This window comes from Carcharodon carcharias, chromosome 16 (assembly GCF_017639515.1).
Source record: "Carcharodon carcharias isolate sCarCar2 chromosome 16, sCarCar2.pri, whole genome shotgun sequence".
Classification (NCBI taxonomy): Eukaryota; Metazoa; Chordata; class Chondrichthyes; order Lamniformes; family Lamnidae; genus Carcharodon; species Carcharodon carcharias.
In genome coordinates, this window is record NC_054482.1 from 84,903,409 (window position 1) to 84,915,501 (window position 12,093).

Consider the following 12,093-nt stretch of genomic DNA (forward strand, 5'->3'; position numbering starts at 1 on the left):
CTTTGGCCGACTGGATAACTTATTTAAAAATGAGAATGTCTATAGTCAGAATAGGAAGTGAAGAAAATTTACTGATAAAATTGACACTTAGAACAGAACAAATGCTTATTTGAAGCAGCCTATATTACCCGAAGGGCTCAGAGGAGCAGCAGATTGTAATGTGACCTATATAGTGTAGTTGGAGCATCACTTTACATTACATAATGGTTCAATTTGTCTTAATGAGCCTGCAATCCACAAACCTAAATAGCATTGGTTGATGCCTATATAACCATAAATTAAATAATACGTGAGCATTTAGGCTTTTGCGATAAAACATAAAATTCCACAATTTGAACCATTTTAGTTTGGATTTCATTCTTAGTTCCAAGTGAAATAAGTTTATGTGATTTTAGTTTGGCCTCCAACACAGAAATGCACTCAATAAAGAAAAAAATGTATGAACTTGACTACTCAGACTTTCTGTAAAGGTGAATCATCTGGTAAATGAGAAAATCACAGCAGTGCATTAGAGGGCGCTCTTCTGAGGTTGTTGCTGAGGCATAGAGAGAGCAGGAACTCAGAGCATTGTCTTGGCTGAAGCTGCAGTTATCAAAATCTGTTTCTTGATGCACTCTTCTCTCTGTCCCCATTATGACTCAAAAATATACACACACGGATGCCTACATTTGCATGAATGGTTTACATAATAGACATATACATATGCATCCATGTACCTATAAAAATAGGTACACATGGTGCTTGTACATGCACAGTTTTTAGATTAAAAAGCTCTTCACTTGTACCTAGCTTAAAAAAGTTTAGAATTATTTTAATATTTAACTGCAAAGTCAGACAATGACTATCTATCAAACAATCATAGTCCTGAGGTTAGTAAAATAATGCTTAAATTCATGAATTAGAAAAAGAAAGATGTGCTGTTTGCATCTCATCATTATAGGCAGAGAAAAATGAATGTTTTGTAAATAGAATTTCAAGGTTATTGAAGAAGCATTTCTGACTTGGAAACTAGATTACGAGTTGGAAAATGAGATATAGATTTCATGCATTCATTCATGCAGACAGCACAAAAACCCCACTGCTCAAATCATAATATCACTTATTGGAGAGTGAAACATTATTGCTGTTAAATAAATAATCCAGGTGATATATTTTATGATAAGCAAAATAAACTTTATTGAAAAGTAAATAAATAATACAGAAATGTAAAGGGTAATGTATTTTAAAAGATACATCAGACAGTATAATATTTAACATTAATGTGACCTTGCAGCATGGAGAGCAATTCTTCTTTTTTCTGCATTGAGTTCTCAGCTGTTGAGTAGAAAGATAACTTAATGTAGTAATAAGTAAGTTGTTTATCTGGATATGATATGAAATTGCAGGTGGTGAATCAGGAAAGTGAAAGAAATATGCTGAGTGCTGCAGTGGATGCAGAGGTTTCATGCCCAGTGGTATGGTTCCAGGTTAAATGGCGTAGTTTGGCATTGAATTTTACATTTACGTCAACTAGTGCGGTTTGGGTGAGTTAATCCCAAAAGTATAGTTTTATGTTGAGTGGGGCAGATTCATACTGAATGGGTCAATGGTAGTTTCATTCTCAGTTATGTGTGTGCATGCCAAGAGGCACATTGGCACTGGTTTGTACTGAGGGCTACAGCAACACAGGTTCATGCCACAAACTTGTGCATGCCAAATTCTTGATTTCCACCACATTGCCAACAGCCCTATATCTTCTTGTCTTTCTCTTTGTTTAAGTGCTCCCTTAAACTTGTCTTGTTCTTTCTAAGTTCCAAATATACTGTGTCGCATGTGCTCTTCCTCTTTCATGCATTCACATGGTGTCGAAATCCTGGCTGATTGCAGGATCTCTAACTCATTCCTTCTCAAGACTTGAAAATTGTGGAGTTCCTTATTGCTCTCAATTCAATCTCCCATTTTTTTTTAAGAACACGGGCTTACTATCAACTGATCATTATTTCTTGATTTGTTTTATCATCTTAACTATGGAGGTGGTGGTGTCCTGCACTGTGGATCTTAGCTCATATTGGTTAAATTTTATAACGCAGTGTTTGGAATGGAATTAAAATTCTATGTTGTTTCCGGATGCCTGTTAACTGGTAACCTCCAGGTAATTTACCTTCAATTAAAAAAATATATAATATTAACCAGGCTGGTACAATTTGAATGCTACAGCTCAATTTTATGGTATCTGATTTGAGTGTCAATCATCCATTGGGTCGTTGGACAGGAAGCCATGATCTAAAACTGATTAAAAATAGAGAGAAGTGCCCCAGGCCGAGTGTTGAATGTGTGGTACTGGGATTCAATATTGAAAAAGAAAACACCCATTTCACAAAATCAGCATCTGTCTGTTTAATTTTCAGATGTTCTTGTTAATTACGTCTCTCAGCCAATGTCTTACCACATATGAATGATCACTCCAACTCCAGGGTCACATTTTTCCCACTAGATGATTAAGTATCTAACATATTAACACTATATCCCTGCTCTCCTTCAAACTGTAAATATTTAATGTAACCAAACTTAATCAAACTCCTAAATGCTGCAACCATTGACAATGCCACCAATACTAGCTAACACTAACAAGGGTCAGCACAATAGCAGAACAAGGGTCAGCACTCTGAGAAGGCCCTATTAGGGGTGGGTTGGGAGAGGAGGTGGTGGTTGGGGAAAAGGAATAGAAAAAGGGATAAAAAGGGGATAAAACAATGTATAAATAAATAAAAATAAGTAGATAAAAAATAAAATAAATTTTACAAAAGGGGTGAGGATAGAGGAGAGAGTTCATGGTCTGAAGTTGTTGAACTCAATGTTAAGTCCAGAAGGCTGTAAAGTACCTAATCATAAAGTGAGATGTTTCCTCCAGTTTACATTGGGCTTCACCGGGATATTGCAGCAGGCCAAGGACGGACATGTGGGCATGAGAGCAGGATCGGGTATTGAAATGGCAAGCGACAGAGAGGTCTGGGTCATGCTTGTGGACAGACAGAAGGTGTTACGCAAAGCAGTCAGCCAGTCTGCATTTGGTCTCCCCAGTGTAGAGGAGACCAATTGGGAGCAACGAATGCAGTAGACATTTTTATAAGCTCATTGCCTTTTTTTAATTCCTTCGATAGCATATATTTTAGATCTCAGCCAGGTGCTTAGCAAATGAATGATGACATTAATCCTCTGACACAGTTCCCTCCAATGATTGCAAATGTAGTTATTTAATATAAACTTTAAGACCAAGGGTCAAGGAAGTCACAGAGCAGTTGCAGGACATTCTCCTGGGGAAGGGTGATCAGCCAGAGGTTGTGGTCCGCATTGATACCAATGACTTAGGTAGGAAGGGGGATATGGTCCTGCAATCAGAATTTAGAGAGCCAGGTAGAAAATTAGCAAACAGGTCCTCTAATTAGTAATCTCTGGATTGCTCCCAGTGCCACATGCCCGTGGGTACAGAAATAGGAGGATAAGGTAGATGAATGTGTGCTGGAAAGATGGTGCAGGAGGGAGGGCTTTAGATTCCTGAGACACTGAGACTGGCTCTGGGGGAGATAGCACCTGTACAAGCTGAACGGATTGCACTTGAACAGAGCTGGGACTGAGCTCCTTGCAGGGTGTTTTGCTAGTGCTGTTGGGAGGGCTTTAAACTAACTCAGCAGGAGTGTGGGAATCAAGGACAAATATTAGAGAGGAATACCAGAGTGCACAAAATACTGGGAGGGATAGATAGCAGTAGTATAGAGAATAGTAAGTTAATAGATAAAGTCAGGTGAAGGGAGAAAGTAACAAAATCTAAATCAGGGCTACTATGCACATATGTGAATGCACAGAGTATAGTAAATAAGATTGGGGAGTTACAGGGGCAGATTGCCATGTGGAAATATGATGTTGTGCCAATAACAGGGACCTGGCTTAAGGAAGGGCAGAACTGGGTGTTAAATATTCCGGGTACAGGGCGTTCAGAAGAGATAGGAAAGGAGGAGGGGTGGCGGTATTGGTTAAGGAGAGCATTGCAGTGCTGGAGAAAGAGGATGTCCCAGAGGGTTCAGGGACAGAATCAATTTGGCTTGAGCTAAGAAACAAAAAGTGAGAAGGACTTAGAAGAACAAAACTGTGGGAAAATAACAGAGAGATGCAGGCATTATAGAATAGTTATAATGGGGGACTGTAATTACCTGAATGTAGACTGGGACAGTGGCAGTGTAAAGGGTGGAGAGGGGCAAAAGTTCCTATATTGTGTTAGAGAGAATTCTCTACAGCAGTATGTGTCCAATCCAACAAGAAAAGATGCACTCTTGGACCTGGTTCTTGGAAAATGAGGTGGGCCAAGTAGATCAAGTGTCACTGGAGGAGCATTTGGGGACAGTGATCATTGTGTTGTAAGTTTTAGGATGATGATAGAAAAGGACATTAGGCAATCCAGAGTAAAATTAATTAACTGGACAAGAACCGACTTCAATGGGGCAAGAATGGAACTGGGCCAGATAGACTGGAATGAAAGATTGGCAGGAAAAACTGTAGCTGAACAAAGGACTACCTTCAAAAAAGTATTGGTTCGGGTACAGTCAAGATATATTCCATCAAAAGGGAGAGGTAGGACAAACAAATCCATAGTTCCCTGGATGAAAAAGGACATTGAAATTAAAATAAAGAAGAAAAAGTGCACTTATGACAGGTGTCAGGTAGAAAATACAATTGAGAACCAAGAGGAATACAGAAGGTTCAGAAGGGGAAGTGAAAAAGCAAATCAGAGAAGCAAAGGAGGATTTTGAGAAAAGACTGGCAGCCAACATAAGGGGGAATCCCAAAGTCTTCTATAGGCATATAAATAGTAAAAAGGTGGTAAAAGGAGGAGTAGGGCCGATTAGGGATCTAAAAGGGAATTTACACATGGACAAAGGGGGCATGGCTGAGGTATTAAATGAATACTTTCCATCTGTCCTAACCAAGGAGGTAGATGCTATACAAGCCATGGTGACAGATGAGGAAACTCTGTCACTAGAAGGATTCAGAATTGATAAGGAGGAAGTGTTGAATAGACTGTCAGTACTTAAAGTTGACAAGGCACTGGGACCAGATGAGATGCATCCAAGGATATTGAAGGAAGTGAGAGTAGAAATTGCAGGGGCACTGACCATAATTTTTCAGTCTTCGGTACACTCAGGTATGGTGCCAGAGGACTGGAGAATTGCAGACATTACGCCCTTGTTCAAGAAAGGTTGTAAGGAAAAGCCCAGCAATTACAGACCAGTCAGTTTAACTTCAGTGGTGGACAAGATTCTAGAAACAATTATTCAGGATAGAATTAGTAGTCACATGGAAAAATAAGGATTGATAGGGAAGAGCCAACATGGGTTTCCAAAGGGGAAATCATGTTTAACTAGCTTGCTGGAGCTTTTTGAAGATGTAACAGAAAAAGTCGATGAGCGTAATGCTGTTGATGTGATGTACATGGACTTTGAAAAGGCATTTGACACAGTACCACACAACAGACTTGTGAGAAAAGTTATTGCTCAAGGAATAAAAAGGACAGGAGCAATGTGGATATAAAATTGGCTGAAAAATAGGAAGCAGAGAGTAATGGTCATTGGATATTTTTCAGGCTGGAGGAAGGTTTGTAGTGGAGTTCTCCAGGGGTCAGTATTGGGACCCTTGCTTTTCCTGATATATATTAATGATCTAGATCTTGGTGTGAAGGGGATAATTTCAAAGTTACGCATGGTATGAAGCTTGGGAATGTTGTGAACTGCGAGGAGGATGGTGTGCAACATCAAGAGGACATAGGCTAGTTGGTGGGGTGGGCAGATAGATGGCAGATGAAGTTCAATGCAGAGAAGTGTGAGGTAATGCATTTTGGTGGGAAGAACATGGACAGACAATATAAAATAAGGGGTGAAATTTTGAAGTGGGTACAGGAGCAGAAAGACCTGGGTGTTTATGTGCATAGGTCATTGAAGGTGACAGGACAGGTGGAGACAGCAGCTAATAAAGCATATAGTATCCTGGGCTTTATTAATAGGGACATAGAGTGCAAGTGCAAGGAGGTTATGCTGAATTTATATAAGACACTAGTTAGACCTCAGCTGGAATATTGTGTACAGTTCTGGGCACTATATTATAAGAAGGATGTGAACACATGGGAGAGTGCAGAAGAGGTTTAGAAGAATAGTTCCAGAGATGAGATTTTTTCAGCTATGAGGATAGATTGGAGAGGTTGGGACTGTTCTCCTTGAAGAGAACAAGGCTGAGAGGAGATTTGATGGAGATGTTCAAAATCATGAGGGGGTTGGACAGAGTAGATAGGGAGAAGTTATTCCCACTTGTAAAAGGATCAAGAACAAGAGAGCACAGATTTAAAATGATTTGCAAAAGAAGAAAGTGTGACGTGAGAAAAAAACTTTTTCATATGACGAGTGGTTTGGGTCTGGAATGCACTGCCTGGAAGTGTGGCTGAGGCAGGTTCAATTGAGGCATTCAAGAGGACATTAGTGATTATTTGAATAGAAACAATGTGCAAGGATACAGTGAAAAGGCAGGGCAATGGCATTAGGTCATAATACTTATTTGGAGAGCTGGTGCAGGCATGATGGGCCAAATGGCTTCCTTCTGTGTCATTAATGTTCTGTGATTCTGTGACCTGGTCATTGTTTGATTCTGACCTCCATCTCCTATTATCAAAGATCTCAGCGGGAAGTCCAGGAAAAAAAGAGCTGAAGTATTTAGCAAAGAGCTTACTTGACAATTGCATGGTTTAAAAAAGTGTTTACCTGACATATGAAGAATTTTAAAAGGAGTTTAATTGACAGATTAACGGTTTAATAAGGAGTTTACTTGACAGATGAACAGTTTAACAAGGGGTTTACCTGATACTGCATCCAGCTCACTGCACCGAATCAAAGGCAACATTAATCTGAGAGTCAAACTGTATCATTTCAAGACTGTAATCAGTATCTGACCCCTCCCTGCACTAGGTGAGGTGAATCAACTGGAAATTACCTGCTAATGTGCACTCCAATATAACATACAATTTAATTGGATTCCAAACACCGCATTATAAAAGAAAAACAAATGTGGAAATTATTCTTAAGCACATAAAATGCTTTATCAACCAGGAATACTGCATGGGGCCATGAAATATGAAGAATATTTGCACCAGTAGAAACACAAACTTTAAAGGGCTGCCAGAGTCAAATGATTGTAGGTCAGTGTTTTGGAAATATATGGATAGTACTTCTCTTTCCCACCCTTTGCAATAGAATTGATCATGCATTACTAATAGGCTTATTTATGTTTAAAATAAAATGTTACTCATTTCACAATTCTGCTGTCCTATGATCATGAAAGTATCATAATTTTAGAAATACTGTACTCATTAGCAGTTACAAAGACATGTTACACAAATGACAATATCATACAAGGAACAAGCTGCCTGTGGCACTTGCGGAAATTGATAAAATAAATCTGGATTTGAACCCCTAGACTTCAGAATATGAGCCTTAAAGTCTGGTTTCAGAATTGTCTTTATTTTCCTATGCACGGTATGTTTTTGACAACTCTGTACAGACATTATGAGAATCAAATGCTTGCAGAAAAATGGAAGAAATTTTCTGATTAGTTTTTGGGTATCTGGCATAGCAAGGATTAATGTGGGACTGGGAAACAGTACTGCCCACAGGGTGATGTGAAGAGACATATGACCTGAGACTAGAGTTAGCTGTGGACTGGACACAGAGACCTATGTGGAAGCAAACGTGGAGTTAGCTCATAGCTTGGGCTTTACCCTGCATCTATGTACATAGTCATGTGTTATCAATAAACACTTAGGACAGGATTTTGCCGTCAGCGAGCAGGGGGCAGGGCCCACTTGCTGACGTGTAAAATGATGCGGGATGATGTAGGGCAGAACCCCTGATGTCATCCCGCCCCATTTAAATTTTCAGGAAGGTGGGGGCTCAGCAAAATCGACCTATCAATGCCAATTGAGGCCATTGACAGGATCAATTATACAATTAAAGGACCTGCCCGTCCAGCCTTAAGGTTGGCGGGCAGGCCAGGAGCCCCGGCGGCTAATAGATAAAACATAAAACCTCATCCTCTGGCGGAATGAGGTTTCATACAGGGTTTCAAAAAGTTTAATAAAGTTATTATGTAAATTATGAACATGTCCCATCTCAAGTGACACGTGAGGGGGACCTGTTAGGGATTTTAAAAAATATTTTTAATATTTTTAAAAGTGTCAGCGATCTCCCTGAAGCAGCACTTAGCCTCAGGGAGATGTGCACGTGCGCGAAAGAGCACACTTTCGCTTTTGAGGAATCCCCCCCGCCTGTACAAGAAGCGCATAGTGCTTCCCGCTGGACGTCACGCTGGGCGGGCCAACGTAAAATGATGGCAGGGCCTGCTTCTCCGGCAGGGATCTGCTCCCCACCCGCTGGAGATTGGGTCGGGCCCGCGCGCCCGTCAGGCAGAAAATTCTGCCCTTAATGTTCAACTATACAAGACTCAGAATCTCTTCTTGAGACCTACTGAACAGACATAAAACAATAATAATAGAGACAACGGAGCAAATTGCCATCTTCACTGCCTGGATGGCAAACTGATAGAGCAGGTCACACACATTCTTGAACCTATCTATTTTTCATGGCATTGTAGAGTTCTATCATTGTCAAGTAATCTGCTCTGCCAGATTACTACCCATGCAATGGTGGCTGAGATATACCCCAATATCATTTGGATAAAACTTACCACCATATTCTCCAACAATTTTCTTCATGATGTTTGCATCATTATGCCTTGAACTTTGCAATAATGTGTTAATGTCACTTTGGGATACAATTGAAGGATACCACAAATTAAAAGGGTAGGTTACACCCTTAACATTTCTTTTGAGTGCACTACATTCTTGCAGCAAACTGTTCAAGACAGCTGTTGATTTTTGATTGTGTATTTTGCTTCCTATTGTTTTCCTCTTTTTTTCCTTCCTCTACTGAAGTGTGTCATTCTGCAGTACAGTTCCATGCGTATCAGCATCTCTTCCGGTAGTTGGTAGGTGTCTGCTTGTCTAACCTTAGATACTGAGGTCATCTGAAAATTCATTGTGGCTCAGTGCTTCACTTCATAATGCATTCATTTATCTCCTGAGAATTGAGAAGAATCAGATTTAAATTTTCTTATGGTCCAATCAGTTTAGTTATTTTATTTCCCCACCCTTAGATTCCCCTCTTTGCAACACATTATGTCCCAGAAAAGGAAGTTTTCTGTGTATTGGTTATGCTGCCAAAACTGGATTGATTGCCCAAGTCTGGTTGGTCTGATAAGGTGATGTTGAGCCTTCTTTATGACCTGCTGCAGTGTGTGTTATGATGTTGCTTTTGACTTGATGTTGACTTAACAATGATGATGTGGGTCCAAGTTAGCTTGGACAAGAACTTGGAAATTATATTTTCACTTGTGTGGACCATAAACACTGGCATGGAACATTTGGGCCAAATGGCCTTTTCCAGAACAGCTTCATCCAATTCAGGGTTGCAGGGAGTCAGAGCCTATTCTGAAAGGCAATGGGCACTGTACACTCAGGACATCACAGGGCACACACTCACACTGGAGGAAATTTACCATAGCTAATCCACTAAATCTTGGAACAGTGTGATGAAACTGGAGCACGTGGAAACCCATGCAGACACACAGACACCTGAAGTCAGGATTGAACCTGGGTCCCTCAAGCTGTGAGGCAGCAGCACTAACCACTGCACTACCATGCCACCCTGGCTTATTACTATGATGTAAATTATATGTAATTCTGTATTGTAGCTCCTGTCCTTCTTGGTGATGGAGGTTGTGAAGCTAGGAAGTTGGCGCAGTGCTTTCTGTAGATAGTACATACTGCAGCCACAATGTACTGACGATGGATATTGAGTTTAGTGACAAGAGTATTGATCTCAATAAAAGAAGGAAAGAAAGACTTACATTTATGTAGCCCGTCAGACATCCTCAAGGCACTTTACAGCCAATTAAACGCTTATGAAATGTCACCACAGTTGTCATGCAGGAAATACAATAAATTATGTTGATGTTGATTGAGGGGTAAATATTAGCCTGGACAACTCCCCTGCTGTTCAAAGTAATGCTAAAGGATCTTTTACATCCACTTGAGAGGGCAAACGAGATGTTGGTTTAATTTTTCAACCAAGAAACTACAAAAGTGCAGCACTCTCTCAGTACTGCAGTGGAGTGTCAGCCTAAATTTTTGTGTTGACATGTTTGGAGTGGGCATGAACCCAGAAACTTCCAGTTCAAAGGTGACAGCGCTACCAACTGAGTCACATCTGGCATAAAACCAATATTGTCCAGTTTCTGTAACATAGGCACTAGCCTCAGCTCTTAACTCTTCAAGACTTCTTTGTCCAGTATGTTTCCATTAGGCCACAGCTGGAACTTGTCTTTCCAGGGCAGCACTTCAACATTCTGACTTTAACCCTTAACTATAAATTATCAAAGTCGTCTGGGTTTCTGTTGTCCTCTTTATCTCCCCTTTCTAGTTGACTTACTCAAAGATGTGTATTTTATCTCTGCAAGACTGACATCTGTCTGCTACTGCATGACTGCCTGGATAAACCAGCTCAAGCTAATTTCACCCATAATGCATAATACCTATGTTAGCCGTTTCCTACTATTACCCTTTAAAATCTATATTGAGACCTTGATGTAAGCTAGCATGAGCTTTTCATTATGAGAAGAATTGTGAATGGAGTTTAACACTGTGAACTCACAATGAGCTCAATGAGCCCCACCCACAACCTTATGAGGGAGGAAGGGACGTTGATGATGGCAACTGGGCCCAGGATGCAGTTCTAAAGAACTCTGGCACCATTTTTCAGGTTTGCAATGATTGACCTCTGATAATGACCATCTTTCCATATGATTCTAGCCATTCCTTAATTTTTACTGACTTAAGTTTTACTAGGATTCCTCAATCTTGATCAAACCCTGCCTTGATATCTAGGGCAGCTATACCCTCTCTCCTCTAGAATTCAGTTCTTGGATGGATGCATTTCTGCAACCAAGCCCTTTGCCAATACAGCTCTTGAACAAGATACTGGCTGGCATGTGAGCACAGCACAGGTTCATTCTCTTAAGATCAGGCTAATATTGAAAATTCAACATGTAGAGAATAATATTGAGGTGAAAGCACATCCTATATATCTGCAGCGTAGAATAGTAGGAACCTAGGCTGACCATAATCAGCTTTATGGTCCATGAGTTATTAAGAGTAACAGCTGTTTATGTAGATTGGCTAGAGGTGGAGTCAAATGAAAGAACTTAGATTTATATAATGCCTTATTCATTCCTCAGGACATTCCAAAGTGCTTCACATCCAATTAATTTCTTTCAATATGCCATTCACCATGAATTATGTAGGAACAGCTGATCTAGGCAAATTCTGATAAATCCAAATTAACAAACTAGTCTGATTGGAATTCAGAAACATTCCAGCTCACAGTTGCAAAAAATACATAATCGAATTGATTCTTAATAATGGGATCATTATTGATGAGCTTTTAGATTTTTTTTAAGCTTGATTTTTTTTTCTCCAGGGTTTCTAATTATTTGAACTTTGATTTTGGAGAGATTAATTAATCCAGAGATGCTTGAGAAGGTTGGTTTCAAAAGTGCAACGAGGTAGTAGAAAGAAATCTGAACTCTTACCCTTAATAATGAGTTCTAACATTTAAAATTTAATTATATTTTACAATTCACATCATTTTTAATGTATTAGGATTAGCAAAATATCATGTTTAGTGATGCACTGATAGACAATGACCCTGATAGTAAAGGTAGTTTAGTTATTTATCCCAGTAAGACAGTTTCGAATTATGGCCTAGATAGGCCAATAGAGAGGAAATTTAATCTCTCATTCATTTATATATAATTTTTCTTTACTTATTTGAAAGTAACAAAACCATTCTGGGGAACCATTTCTCTTTGCCCTAATTCTTCCTTCATTCCAAACTCAGTGTGACTTTAATCAGAATTTTGTTTTCTATGTTATTTCTTCCACAGCAATTACACTCCTGAGACTCC